At 34.0% G+C, this 15,477-nt stretch overlaps 1 protein-coding gene across 1 annotated transcript in view; it reads right to left on the reverse strand.

Annotated features, from left to right (window-relative positions):
- The window catches only part of LOC129217381 (delta-sarcoglycan-like), a 63,165-nt gene extending 47,980 nt beyond the window's left edge, over nucleotides 1–15,185 (reverse strand). Inside the window, exon 1 of the mRNA XM_054851673.1 lies at nucleotides 15,102–15,185. The gene's annotated coding sequence lies outside the window, so the exon portion shown is untranslated. The remainder of the gene's footprint in view (nucleotides 1–15,101) is intronic.
- Nucleotides 15,186–15,477: the final 292 nt, after the last annotated feature.

Consider the following 15,477-nt stretch of genomic DNA (forward strand, 5'->3'; position numbering starts at 1 on the left):
TTTAGCGATTTAAGCCGCAAGTACATACGACTCGCAGAATATTTAAACACTATTTGCACAACTTTTGAGAAGGATTACATTCAGAGTTATTTAAAGGGGTTAAAAAGTTGTGACCCAACGGTTTCGAAATTCATATTCATTATTTTTTCATCATAAAATCACTTTAAAATTATATATCCATGTTTGTAACGTTATCTTCGCAGTTGTGAGTAGTTAGTAAATGTTTGGTTGTACTTTTTTTATTGATAAGAACATATCAACTTGTCATCAAAGACTGAGTTTAAAATAGCAACTGTTTGAAGGGCAATTAAGCTAACGGTTTTTTTTATTAGATGAAAAAATATTTTTGCAGCTTTTAGCATTATGTGTTTTTTTTTAGTTTGTCTGATTAATTATCTTCGCTCTTTTTTCATTTGAAATCATTCAGTTGGTATTCTGTATTTTATTCAGGATATTTTTGGTGCCCTCTTATTTTAGATATTCTAAAAAAATAAATTTGTAAAAATTGTACACTTAAAGAAAAATTTACATCATCACCATGTCGTATTATCGGAAACAACTTACTAACAAGCTCTCATTGTTAGGAAATTAATAACGTTACAAGGAAAAAATTAACGTTTTGTAGCACAAATGTACATATTAATGCACGTGTTTCGGAGTTTCAGGGAACCCCTTTTTCAATGAAAAATAGTGAGCTTTTGGAGGTAAAGATATCCGGTAAAGGTAATGAGAATGAACATCAGCAGACAGTTTAAATAGCAAAATGTATTTTTACGGGATTATTTGAGAAACTTAATGTTTTACGGTTTTTCTTGAATTGAATCGTGCAATAAATTTTGGCTCTGAGTTCCATTTGTCTTATTTCGTTTTTTAATTGCTATTTTTCTATTAAAGCTGTCTACTGTTCATTTTTGTTGCTTTTACCGGATGTCTTTACATCCAAAAGCTCACTGTTTTGCATTGAAAACGGGGTTCCTTGAAACCCCGAAAACACGTGCCTGCAGTTATCTGTATATTTGTGCTACAAAAGGTTGGTTATTTCCTGTTATTTCATTTATCCATATTTGCACAGAAATCTACTTTACGCTTTAAGGAGTTACAAGCGTATTCACGGCAAAAAATTCTCTCGTAGTCACATTTTCTTGCGCTGAAGAAAGTGGTACATTGTAACCTCAAAACTAACGGACTCAGGTTTTGTCACGAATTTTGATTCTTACATCGCTGGATTTTTAGTTCAGTATTGTTTAGTTTTCTTAAAATAGCTTAATATTTATTTTCAAACATAGAAGGCTTAAAAAAAAAGAGGTTCAATAACTTAAAATACTGAAGAAAAAAAATGTTTGTTCAGGAAACGGGACGTTTTTTAACAGTATACAATTAAAAATGTTAGAGGACTACAATGTTTCAAAGAAAAATTGGGACACACGTGTACCACGTTGACAATAGGTATAAATTTGTTTTTGCAGCTAATCACTGTAAGGGAAGAGGTGCGGAATTGAACTTTTTTGCGTTATCCGTGACTGCTGTATCGGAAGTAGAATTTCAAAGATTACTACAAAAGAGTGCCGCCCGCCCTGTCTGATCGTCAGAGGAGTCTTACTGCGATAGGGAGGTCCCGGGTTCGAATCCAGATTTGGGCATGAACGTACTTTCTCTCTCATGTCCTTGTCCTTTCTTTGAGTGAATGTGTTGTACTGTGAATGGTTGCCTAGCCTATAAACGGGTCCTTATGGCATGTGTGAATTGTAGAAGTCGGACTTCACACCATATTATAGTACAGTTGGAAAAGTGAAGCAGCGCACCCCGAATTGTCAGCCTAGCTGGCACAAGACAACAACAGCAATAACAAGTACAAAAGAGTTTACTTTGATGATCCTCATTGCAAATAGGTGCTAATTAGGTTTTGGCAAAAATATCTGTGAGGGAGTGGCGTATTTTGGTAATAACTTCGATTTTGGAACTTTTCTATGAAAAAAGTAACATTTTTGTAAGAGCTTTACTAAACTCTTTTTCTCTATGATGACCATGAACCTACAAGCAAGTTGTTTTTCAGAAAAGATTGCTCCATTTTGAGTGATTCTTCGAAAATCATATTAGACAAGTGTCTTTTTAAAAAACAAATGTGTATTTCATTTTTTCCCTTGAAGTATTTATTTTATCTTCTGATGATTTTTCTTTTAGCACAAAATTTTTTGTTTATTTTTCGAAAAGTTTTTTACTTTTTTAGGAACAAATATCACTAAAAAGGGCAACATTTAGAAAGACACTTTAGCGAAAAGTCCCCCTTCTTAGACAAAGTTTTCTTATCAAGAAGGTCAGTAAAGTAAAATGATACTGAAGAAGTTGTTTAAACAAATGTTGGCCAAATAGGTGAATGTAGCCATAACTGCTCAATTTCGACCTTACTCAATCAGAATCGGGAATCTAACGAAATTTGGAATTTAATCAGAATTTCACGTTTGGATATTTTTTTTATTCGGCAAAATATCTTTCATCAGAAATCAATCTAGCAATCATGCAATCTTTCCAAAAGCTACGTATTTGTATTGAAAAAGTGACAGTCCGATTTGACCTGTATTTGAAGTCATTAAAACTTGAATAGCGTACTTATGAGAGCAATTTTCTGTCCATTTTTGAGGCTAACTGAATGGTTGGGGAACTCCCATCAGGAACATTTTCAGTTAAGGTAAAGTACCAATAGTAGCCCCTTCAAGGTTTAAAGCGCACTAGTAGTGGCCGCAGTGAAGTGCATTTTTAAACTGTAGGTCTACAATATTAATTGTCCTCTTGAAACTCAAAGAACGTTTTATTGCTCAACGTTTTCTAACTCTTCCCAATTTCTGAAAATGCCAAAGTTTCAATTTGTTCAATTTTTATCAATTTTTTCTCAAACCTCAAATTTGATCCAACAGCGCTTACTCCAAAATCTGAAAATTTCAGTAGTGGCCATCTGACATTCTCCCATTCGAAGAGTTCCCATTTCTTTAAATTCAAATAAGTGATGAATAAGATTGAATCAATATAATAGTTACCTTAAGTATCAACAAAAAATCACATTATTATTGTTCATTTCTTTCTTCAAAGAACAAAAGGAAACTTGAAGTGACCGCTGTTGAAGCACTGGCCACTACTGGTGTTTTACCTTACTTGTTTTCAGTTCTTTATAAAAAATGTAAGTCGTAGTACAAATACTAAAATTAGAATTATATGCAGAGTATTTCAATTGTACTATATCAAGTCAGAGGACTGCGTTTGATGTAGATCTCGCCTGTATTTCTTGGAGTTCGGTTAGTTGACTGGTGAACGGAAATAAACTACATTTTCAAGTTGATTGATGAAAATACTCTTTGATTTTTGAAAGGGAACTACGAATGAGTCAGAACTAGGCAACATAAAGAACACATTCGCAGGAGAGCCCCGACGGGTGGCCACGGGAGGTTACTGTGACCTTCCAAAAATGTCCTTCTTCGGCAAATTTTACCTGACTGTTCGGAAAATTTGGAAAATATTTAAACGCTGGAATGTCCCTTTTCATTGGATTTAAATTATGTGTGCCTTAGGATGGTTCAAAAAAGAAAAAAAATCGAACTAAAGTCCAGGACACCCCTTATTTTTTTTAGACTTACTAATAGTTTTCTGCTGTAAAAGTTTTAGCTTTTTACTCAAATTTTAGGAGGGTGCTCAATGACCCCTTAATTTAACATTAGCCGTGGTACAGAAAATGCTACAAGTTTAGAAGTAATTTATTTCCCTAGCTGTTTTTTGTAAATAATTATTTTAATGCCATGTAATGCATATTGCTGGTGTATATTATAATATATAGCATTATGTTTTCAGTTCAATGTACTTTTTTACCTCCTCCCCATACGTATGAAGTTTGGGGGAAGGGGTTGAGCACCCTCTTTCATTTGAAATGTGAAGCTAATATTCTTCTAGCATAGTACTATTTACAAGTCTAAAAATATGGAGGGGGTGTCCCGTTATCTAGGATAAACTTTTTTTCTATGTATTTCTGAGCCACCTTAGTGTACAATACTCGTATATGGGTCATTCCATGTCAAGTGATCCAAAATTTGGGAAATTTTTTCCCTCACCCTTTTGTATTTCTTTGAAATTTGGTTCATCGGTTGTACCCTTTGAGGTAATTAAAAGTCCAAATTTTTAGATTTTTATCTCTATTATTTTTTTATTTATGACACTTTGATTTTTCGAAAAAACGTCTTTTTTTTCATGGATGCTTGAACATAAAATGGACGATAACTCAGCACCAAATATAGATAGATAGATTTGGTAAAAAGCATTTTAAAGTACATTAGTTGCTGTTTAATGAGATATTAAACATGACTAATTTCAGAAAAATTTTAATTAAAAAAAATAAAATTTTAATTTTAAACTTAAATTTCTCAGAAAAGGTATAATGAATTTAAAAAAAAATTCTCAAAAACTTGTGTGTTTTTTATCTTCATTTTTGCAAAGTTTCAGTTTGGGATCTTAATGGGATCATATTTTTATGAATTTTTAAATAAAATTTGACTTGTGAAATAATGACATTTTTCAGATTCTAACTAGTTAACTCCTTAAGACCGAGGCCGGCCGTATATGGCTTTGTAGCTTAGATCCGAGTCCGCCCGTATCCGGCCGAGTTCTGCGAATTCAGGGGTGGTGGGTAGAAGAAGACACCCTACTGCGAGACCTCCCCGAAGAAGACCCTTTCTTCTAGCCGATAGCTATTTAGCAAGTGATAGCGACAACTGCATGAATGGGGAGCTGCTAATGACTTGTTGTCGCTTGGCTTCCTCAAAAAATGAGAGAAGATGAATGCGTAGTTCGATTTCGTTTTAATTTCCTCCACTTCTAATCCTCACTTTTTTGTACCACTTTTTTAAAAATAAATTCTATTCTAGGATTTAAAATTAATGTTTTGTATAATTTTTATGATAATTCGTACAACATTAAAGCACAAACTTTGCAAATAACTGCATATACATGCTTCAGGGTTACAAGGAACCTCGAAACACGGGTGTGCAATTACTACTTGCAATATTTCGCCATTTATTAACCTTTTCTATTTTCATTATTTTTATTTTCAACCCAAATGTAATTATTTCTTTCCAGTTTTGGAAAATTAAAAGTAGTACTCAGCAAATCAGAGCTTGGAAGGCATCTAAACAGAACAAATCTGCCCAGAGCTTTAACTTGCTCGTGAAAATATACTGCACCCCACCACACAACTGTTACCCAAACAGTAGCGCCCCACAAAAAGTAAGATAGGAGGTCATAATTCCATAAGGACTTAAAACACACATAATATGTAAAAGTGTATGCATGGATCAACCAACTCCAGTATTCAGGTCGCACGGGTGACTAAAGAAAATGCCTTAGATACTGGTTCTCTCAGAATGGTCGAAAGAAAAGAATTTTGTTACGATATTATACAATTTACAAACTACCGTATTATCCACTTTACCTTTAGAGTTCAAAATTTTGAGTAAAGTGATATTTGCTAGCAATATAATATATATTTGCACTTATAAAAATTTAATCACAAAATAGCATTTTCTAATTTTCTTCTGAACAACATGTTATTCATTAATTTAGGAAATTCAGTCAGTTTGTCAACATGTAAGTTCAGAACCATGATTTACAAAAAAAAAAAAAAAAAAAGGTGAAAAATGACAATCTGCTTAAATCTTCAAAAACAGTTGTCTCTGAAGTGGGATAAACAGAAATTTCTAATGGCGCTAAGTCACATTGTAATATTCCTTTAACGATTGTAGTGTAACAAACACCAAAAAATCGGATTTAATTCTTTCCTAAATTCATTTAATTAATTTATAAAGACATTATCTCTTGCTTCCAGTAGCACATCCCACAACTTTGTTTCCTTGAAAATATAAATTAATTGTTCAATTCTTCAAACAAATTAAAGTACATATTTACTTCTGTATAAATGGCATTATTCAGGAAAACATCATCAGAATAAATTGTAGGGAATATTTTTTTAAAATCATGTCATACAGCATTTTACTTACTGATAAATATAAAGAAAATCTAAATTTGTGCTTCTACATCTGTTGCATTTACACTTTTAGCACTAATTTAGAATTAATTGACTTTTTAAGAGAAAACAAATGTCACCTCCTTCCCCCAATATGAAATTGTTGTCAATAATAATTAAGCGATTTCAGAGTTGCATCAAAACAAGAAAACTTTCGTTCCTTACAGATTTATCTATCTTGCATTTCTATGTTAAAAAGTTGTATGTTCTCATCTTTATCATATTCGATTAGCTAGTTAGATACGATTACCATGGCAACTTGTATGTTTGTGGGTTGGGGGGGGGGGGCAATTTTACCTTACTTTTAAAAGTAAAGAGGCCGTGCCCTCTCACTTTTCAGAGTTAAAAATTAACAATCGACTGAAAAATTATTTCTACTCGGATTGATTTTACGGATTAATTTATTTTGCGGGAATAAAACCAAAAAACTAAAAAAAAAAAAAAACTGAATTTTTCTTATGTTATTTCATTGGAATGAAGATTATAATTGGAAAAGTTCAGGGCCGGATTTGGAAGTGTGGAGGCCCCGGGGCAAACGAAGGAGTGGGGGGCCCCTAATCAGGGTTCGAAAAGATCATCATATTTTCGAAAATATCCGATACTTTGATATACAGTAGAAGACCATTATAACGCCGACCTATATAAAGCAATTCTCTATAAACCGTACAACTTTCCAGAAGTAAACAATAGGTTTTGAAGTTTAAAAAATACCTCTGTTTTGTTATGCAAACATAAAAATTGTTATTTTGAAACAGTTTTTCATCTTTCCATCTTAATCCAAAGCTTTTAAATGGAAATTAGTACCCCCACCCCCCTTACAGTAAACAGAAAATACCAGATGACTCTTGCAAATGCAGCTGTTATGCAAACCAAGAAGCTAGCAGAAGTGCAGGATAATGCACTTTCGTTTCATTGTGAAACATATTTATTTGTGAATAACTAATTGTAATGTTGGTGCTTTAATACTCATTGCAGATAAAATTCATTCAGAAGTGCTAATATAGAGACATATTCTGAAAATTAGTTTCAAAATTTGTGAAATGATCTATATAACGCAAAGACCTGTATAACGCAAAAGCTCTGGTCCCAAGGTGTGCGTTATAATGGTCTTCTACTGTATATCCGAATATATTGATATATATGTATATATCCTATATTTTCGACCCGTGAAAGCTAGGATCTTTTGTAAAAATTTTATTGTGGAGGCCCCGGGGCAGTGGCCCCGCCTGCTCTCCCCTAAATCCGGCCCTGGAAGAGTTAGTCTACGGTGGCTATTCATCCCAAATTTTGACGCCAAACTCCATTTTTATCTGTCATTTAATAAATAATGTCAAAATCCAATTACATAGGCTAGTTTTATTTTTAAAAAGAAAAAAAAAGGGGGGGGGGGGAAATAAATAAGATTTCGTGGCTTCCCCACTAACCATTCTCTTAACCCCGTTTTTTGAGGAAAAGATTTCTTTTTTCATTATTACTCTTGAAAAATTTTCTTTCTATTATTTTCTTTTAACATTTCTTTTTTTTTTCTCCTGACTGGGATAGCTTTTATTACTTGTTCGTAGTATACTCAGAAATGGAAAAGAGGACATAGGGGATTTCTTCCAAATATTTGAAAATATTTTCAAAAACGTTCTTTCAGTAATTATTCTCATCAGTTTGTGCAAATTTAATTGATTGTAATTGGAAAATTTAAATTATTGCATAATAAATCTTAAGCTTGTGCTTGAACTGTAATATTCTTATTTATGATTAATATATTTTTTTCTTTGTTTACCTTCTCTAAAAAAAAAAAAAAAAAAAATCAAGATGACTGATATGTATCTCGACATAAGTTTGAATGCCATCAAAGATACCATTAGAGCAAATGTGAAGAAGTCCGCGCGCCCGCAATTAGCAAACAGAAGAACGGAAGAGGAACGGTCGAGGGGTCTTCAGCGTGGACGGTTCCATTTCTAAAATAGCTTAGGCGAAAAAGTCAGGACTTAACTGCGGCAAAGTTTCCCCCCGGCTCGGTCTTAAAGAGTTAAATATGGGGTTCTCTTACTGGGGATGGTCTAGTAAGTAGTAATTGATCATGACTATGCTTGAAATGAGCTCACATGAATACATGAATTTGTAGATTAGTACCCCCCCCCCCCCCTCCGCCACACAACCATTTTTTGTCTTTTTTTCAAAACTTTTCAAAATGTAAAAAAAAATAAAAATAAATAAATAAATAAATAAAAACCAAAATGAATAGTAAACTTATTAAAAATTGGTAAATGTTTTTCTTTAAAATAAGAAAAAGTCCCCCCCCCCCAGACCACCACTTTTACTATTTTTTTTTCAAAACTATTTTCAAAATGTAAAAAATAAATAAATGAATAAAATAAAACAAAATGAATAGAAAACATATTAAAAGCTGGTAAATGTTCTTCTTTAAAGCAAGACAAAGTACATTATCCCCTCCCCCACTCATCCACACATACGATTAGCACTATACTAGTATCACGCCTCACCTGATGTTTTTTTTTTTTTTTTCAGACCAAGTGTTTCCTTTTCAATCCGAACTTTACAAAGTATACTTGATTAATTCACTATCTGATAAGGAAAGTTATGATTCATTTCATCCCTTACCCCTGCACCAACTTTCAATTTTGGAGGGAGGAAAGAAATAGTTTGCCCCAAGATCATAGCAAAATAGGAGTGTTTCCCCTCGTGTTGTTTCATTCTTTTCACACTAAACTAAAAATAAATCTAAGGATCAGATCATATGTCTGTCCGCATAAAACTAAATGTCTTTCTACAACATTTGGAGTGCAGCTGTTTTCTTTTCTTTAAGGCTAGCTTTCTTTTAATTTCAGTTGTAAAGGAGAGCAATGCAGCGAGATCTATATTTGCATATATTAAAAGCAGTTATAGATCAAACAAATTTTGCTAGTTTGAGCATAACCTTCCATGTTGTTAAGTTTCATTCCAGATTGCCTCCCCCTCCTCCTCCCCCTCCCCCCTACCGTCCCAGTTTCCGAAAGAAAAAAAAAGCTGTAAATGAGTGGTTCTATTTGTCTGTTAAAGTTTTTATGACCCCCCCCCCCCCATTTATCACTACTGATGTTTTGCAGCGTGCGTCCCAGTTTATTACGGTTATAACTCTTACGTGCCAGCTTTTTTTTTTTTTTTTTGAATACTGTTTTGAAAAAAAAAAAGATAAAATGTGGTTGTGTGGCGGAGAGGGGGGGGGGGGTACTAATCTACAAATTCATTTCAGCTCATTTCAAGCATAGTCATGATCAATTACTACTTACTAGACCATCCCCAGTAAGAGAATCCCATATTTAACTAGTTAGAACCTGAAAAATGTCATTATTTCATATGCCAAATTTTATTTAAAAATTCATAAAAATTAGATCCCATTGAGATCCCAACTTGAAACTTTGCACAAGTGAAGATAAAATACACACAAATTTTTGAGAATTTAAAAAAAAATTCATTATACCTTTTTTGAAAAATTTAAGTTTAAAATTTAAATTTCATTTTTCTTAAATTAAATTTTTTTGAAATTAGTCATGTTGCATATCCCATTAAACAGCAACTAATGTACTTTAAAATGCTTTTTACCAAATCTTTCTATCTATATTTGGTGCTGAGTTATCGTCCATTTTATGTTCAAGCATCCTTGAAAAAAAGAGGGTTTTTCGAAAAATCAAAGTGCCATAAATAAAAAAAAAATAGAGATAAAAATCTAAAAATTTGGACTTTTGATTATCTCAAAGGGTACAATCGATGAGCCAAATTTCAAAGAAATATAAAAAGGTGAGGGAAAAAACTTTGGATCACTTGACATGGAATGACCCATATCGGAAAAACTTGAAGCTCCAATCGGCAAATTAAGAATTTATCCTTTACAAAAATTTTAATTTCTGGTAGTCCCTGGACATTCCGAAATGTTCCTCATATTTAACAGAACTGTGTGGTTTTTAAAATTGTTTATTGAGACAAGGTGAAAACATTTGCACATCAGAGTTTTGTGTTCTCAACTTTGCATCGAAAGCTGAAAGAAAGCTATTAACGAAAGGAAACTGCTTTCAACTTATTCCATTTGTCATAGTAATGGATGCTAAAAACAATTTGTTATAAATTTCACCTCCCATGTAGCAGATATATAAAGATGATATCTATAAGAATAAAGCGGATGGTCAAAATGTGTTACTCATTCCCCCCATACGCACTGAATTACTTGGGTAAAAAACAACTAAGCTTGACTTCCTTGATTTCTTGTTGGAAGGTTATATTCTGATGTAAATATCTTGTGCGCATCACTTTTGTGTGTGTTTTACATGAATTTGGCGCATAATTGAATTTTTGGATGATTTTTCTCTCTTTCTCTCTCTCAAAAAAAAAAAAAAAAAAAAAAAAACCTCCAGATTACATTTAGAGAATTCAGCGGATCGCATGTGACCAAGGGGCTGCAGATACAGCATCGTTGTTGCAGATATTCTTAAGTCTTTGAACTGATTTCGCACGTCCATGGTTATCTGCCTACATAAACTTCATAGGGGAGGAAATCAATGGTGCCATTTGCCACCTTGTCTCTGGTAGAAAAGAAAACGGGATTTTATTCGTGAGCAACTAGTCATAAAGTTGAATGTTTTGTACCCAGTTATTTTCAGGCAGTAAAGCTTTACATTTAAGTCTCCTACAAACGAGGCAACTTAGTTGAATTAACTTTTTATTAACTTTATCTGCAAGTTTGTCTGCACTCATAGCTTCAATGAGATGAAATCTGCGTCCATCTCGGTTATTCACTAATCCAGGCTGATGAGTTCTAATAAGAACGAAACTGCAGTCTCTGGATGTAATAACCGGGCTCTCAGGTATATTGCATGTATCCTTAGCCTTGGCTTAAGGGCGGTAACTTACTGCCCAATATTTATTAATCTTGACACGTAAGTAGGGGAGACCGGGGCAAGATGACTATGATAAAAAATTTTGTGGTTTATTCATTTATTTTTAAGGATAGTAAAATTAATTTAACATGAGCTGTTAGAGTAGTCCTTTGAAGTATTAAATATATTGCCATTTAATTTTTCAAATAAAAATAACGAAGGATATTTTTATTTTTTCATAACCTTAACAAATCGTCATCTTGCCCCAGCACTGGGGCAAGATGACTTTGACCTAGGGGCAAGATGACAACGTTGAAAAAGGTTGAATATATTTTATGTTTTGAATATGTTACCTAATTTTACAAATGATAACTGTTTCTACATCTTACTAAGTATCAAATTAAGCGTAATGCATTGTAGCGTAATGTTCAAGTGTTATGTTGTGCAGCTAACAATAGACACAAATAAAAATATCATTTTCATGATTGGAACATTCCTCATGTCACCACTCTTGGCTTTACAGCTCTGAATCCATTCTTCTGTTGGAGGGTCTCAAAATTCCACTTTCCAAGCGTCTTAGAACACTATTCTTTGAATTTGATGCAACTGCATTGCTTGACATGAATACGGGCCCACAGTAATAGATTTGGGCCTACAGGAACTTGGTCTGAGTTTTTTTTTTACTCCCTTTTTAGCTTCACGAGCTTTTTTTCCCTGTTTTTTTAAATAATTCTTTTTTTTTCTTCCGCTTTGCTCCTTGTTTTGACATTTCTTTGATGGGTGTGCTTGTAAGAATGAACTTCTGTTTTTGTTTTTTCGCATTGTGTTGCCTTTGGAAATGCATTGAAATCAAAAACACTAACATGCTTCTTTGGTGTATCGGAATCAGCATTTGCCAAGGGCACCCATATAGGGGGGCAAGGGGGGGGGGCTCTTAGAAATTAGAATTTTTTTGCTTTTAGTACTTTTCTCTTTGCAAAAATGTAAAAACATTTCTTTTCCAGCTGTTAATGAATAAATTATAAAAAATGTCAAATTTTTATGACTCGAATCTGTCCTAAAAATCGGTTTCCATGGGGAAAATATCCTGCTAAACTATGGTTAAAATATTTGAGCCCCCCTTACAATTTTGCACATAGGCGCCCATGGTATTTCTCATAACTTCTGCTTCGTCTGGAGGGTTTATATGTTGGTTTTTTACTCCCAAGGTCAGAGGATTAGCACTATTATTCTCAGTTTCAGAGCCAACAACGTCATAGTCCGCTAAAAAACAAGAAAATTATGAGACTCGATACCTCATTCTTTAAACTCTTTATCGGCATTTCCAACTGTAGCTGCTTTGAAGTAAGCGGTGCTCAAAAGCTCACCAATACTTTTTTTCTGTGTTAGTTTGTCCTCGATGAATGACCATAAAGTTGTTACATGCTTGGTTTTTAATGGGCAGAAAAATGACGCATCAGGAGCTAGAGACGATGCGATGTGTGAAATGGCAACCCAACCACGATAATGTTTTTTTCACTGCAATATAAGATATCCTGCAAAGCTATGTGAGATTTATGATGGTCAATAACCAGCAGAGTAGGAGATTCTTTGCTTGGTTTAATTCATTCAACTAGTTATTTGGTCAACTAGGTTATAAATAGCCCCTGGTCACCCGCTTTCGAACGATACCTACCTTGATTCAATGCGTCCTTTAACCCCAGAGGAGAAGCGCAAGGTCGGGTGGACAAACAGACAGCGTTTACAGGAATTTAATAAAATAAATTCCGAAACACGGGGAATAGGCAAGCTCGTCATCTTGCCCCGCGTTGCTGCTCGTTATCTTGCCCCAGAATGCCTGTTCGAACGGATTCTTCTCCATTGCCATAACAAAAGGCGATTAATTGACATTTATTCATGGTAATAGGTAGTATTTAAACTAAGTTACTCATAAATACTCAAGAGACACGATATATCATATATGTATATGCAGCAGAGCTTATTTACACATGCATAAAAGTTATATCGTGGCAAAGGTAAACAATCAGAGCTTCAGAACTAACACAAATATGGCGATTTCAGCGTTTCTATACTATTGCTGAACAAATAGCGGATATGAGAGCCAGTAGCATGCAGTTGATGCAGTTACATAGTTTAAAACGGAAAAATTAAAGTGTTCGTCATCTTGCCCGACTCGTCATCTTGCCCCGGTCTCCCCTACAAGGAATCCAAAAAATCCTTGACGCACTTTCAAAAATCATAGAAAAGCAAAGAATTGTTTTTATGGTGATTTGGGTCATAATACTTCACAGATTCGCAAATACGTCATTATACTTTACAAATATTTTATGAAGTCGTAAAAAAAACGAAAAAGGAAAAGAAGAAAAAGGAAAAAAGAAAGAGTGTAATTATAGATAATCGCTGTATCGTCACCAGGGGCGTGCAGAGGGGGGGGGGGGAGATACCTGTTGGATCGGGTCCGAGCCTAAAGGGGGGCCTGAAATTTTTAAAAAGAATGTCAAAAATATGTAGGGACTTAGGGGTAAACAATATGGAGAGAGGCCCATAAAAGTCATTTGTGGCGGGCCCCAAAATTTCTCTTCACGCCACTGATCGTCACATTAAGAAAATTAAGAAAAACAAACGTCATGTGAGGTGTTTTTAATCATGTTATTCAACAGAAAGTAAGACGCTTCTTTACCAGAGTCCCATGTGTGTGTAGTTTTTGGAAATGGGATAATTTGAGTACCATTTAGATGTGGTTCGAGCAACATACGATACACACATTGAACTGCATCAATGAAACGTAATGTTTTCTGTTTAATAGAATGATTAACGCCTCACATGACGCATCTTTTTCTTACTGTGACCATACAGCGATTACCTATAATTGCACTTTTTTTTTCTTTTTGTCCTTTTTAATTTTCTTTACGATATCATTAAAAGTTCTTGAACCTATGAAGAGTTATGGCGCAAATAGGATATTCATACGACAATTTTTTGCTTTTCTATAAATTTTTAAATGTGTAAAAGATTTTTCCGACACCCAGTAGTTTTGCATGCGTTAGTGTAAATTGCTGTATTCATCGGTTTTATTAAAAGCGTTGGGTCAAAAATTACTATCTGCAATACACTAAATCGTTTGTTTCTTTGAAAGACCTCTAGAGTGTTATTATTCGCTCGCAGTTCTAGAATTTGAGTACGCATCCTAACGGTGATTAAATAAAATAGCTAAAGCGGTAAAATATTTCAGTTTTGCGTGGACGAGGCAGATGTCTCATTGGACAGGTTCAACAAAAGTGTATTGATCCTTTCCTATCGTTCATCAGAATTCCGAATTAATTTTGAAAAAAAAAAAAAGTTTTTATCTCATTTTTTCCCAACAGAAATATTCAAAGTATGCTTAAATGAATGATAACTTCCATGCACTTTAAAGTTAACGAAAGTTTAAACTTTAAGTACGAACTTGGTTTTTTTATGTTTCAAAAGTTCAGCGTAATTCTTATAAGACAATTTAATTTTATAATCGTCTACTGCCCTAAGACAATTAAATGAATGTACTTTTTATTCATGCTTCTAAAAATAGATGACGATGATACGAGTAATGATGTCAATTACTTTCAAATCGTAATATATTATTAACGCGTTAAATAAAAATATAGGAGACTGTACTTCATCTTTTAAATATTTTCAGGTTCGCAACTTTTTTGTTCACCTGTGCGAAATTACTTGTGCTTTGTTTGTTTTTATTGCCTCAGTATAGATAATAAGGAATGATGATTGTGGAAAAAAAAAGTACATTAGCGTTTTCAAGCATTCATCAAACTTGAAATTAAACAAAACATCGAAAAATGAACTAAAGGGAATTTAAATATCGTGTAATAATATGTACGAAAAGCACTTTTAAATTATCAAAAAACTAACAAATGACGATGAGATTCAGTTAAGTTAATGGCATCAAATAAATCAAATGTTTTACACCAACGTAGACACAATTCTTGACCCCAAATTTCGTTCTATTAGCAACCATTCCTTGACGCATTTACGTTAATTTTGACTTCAAAAATCAACAAACGCGCTGAAACTAGTTTGAGTAACTTCCTTAGGCAGACAGAAATTAATTACGATAGTGTTACGAACCCACAGATACAAACGAAATAAGCGGAGAACAGAAGATAAAACCAAAACACAACACTTACTTCAGCCACGCTTGAAGCTTGCCGCCTTTCCGGATCGCGTTGTTCCAGGGAAAGTAGGAGAGCGCCGAATTCGGAGAGAGCTGTAGATTTCCTTCTCCGCTTCTCAGTGTGAGGTTTTCTTGGAGAAGATACTTCTCCCTACGCTTTCGTCCACTGCCAAGAGATGGCGCTACATTGCCTAAAAGGTGTGAGTAGGCGTGTCCACGAAGATACGTCACAGTGGGTTGGACAAACTCGCGGTGAGAAAAGATAGTAATGGCACGCAGAAGGGGTTGTCAGATTTGGGCCAAAGTTGGAGAATTTCACGTCATTTGCTGCAAGTAAAAAATAAATAAAAAACGAAGGAAAAGAGGCGCAGAGAATTTTTCTTTTGTGT

The sequence above is a fragment of the Uloborus diversus genome, chromosome 2 (assembly GCF_026930045.1).
Source record: "Uloborus diversus isolate 005 chromosome 2, Udiv.v.3.1, whole genome shotgun sequence".
NCBI lineage: Eukaryota > Metazoa > Arthropoda > Arachnida > Araneae > Uloboridae > Uloborus > Uloborus diversus.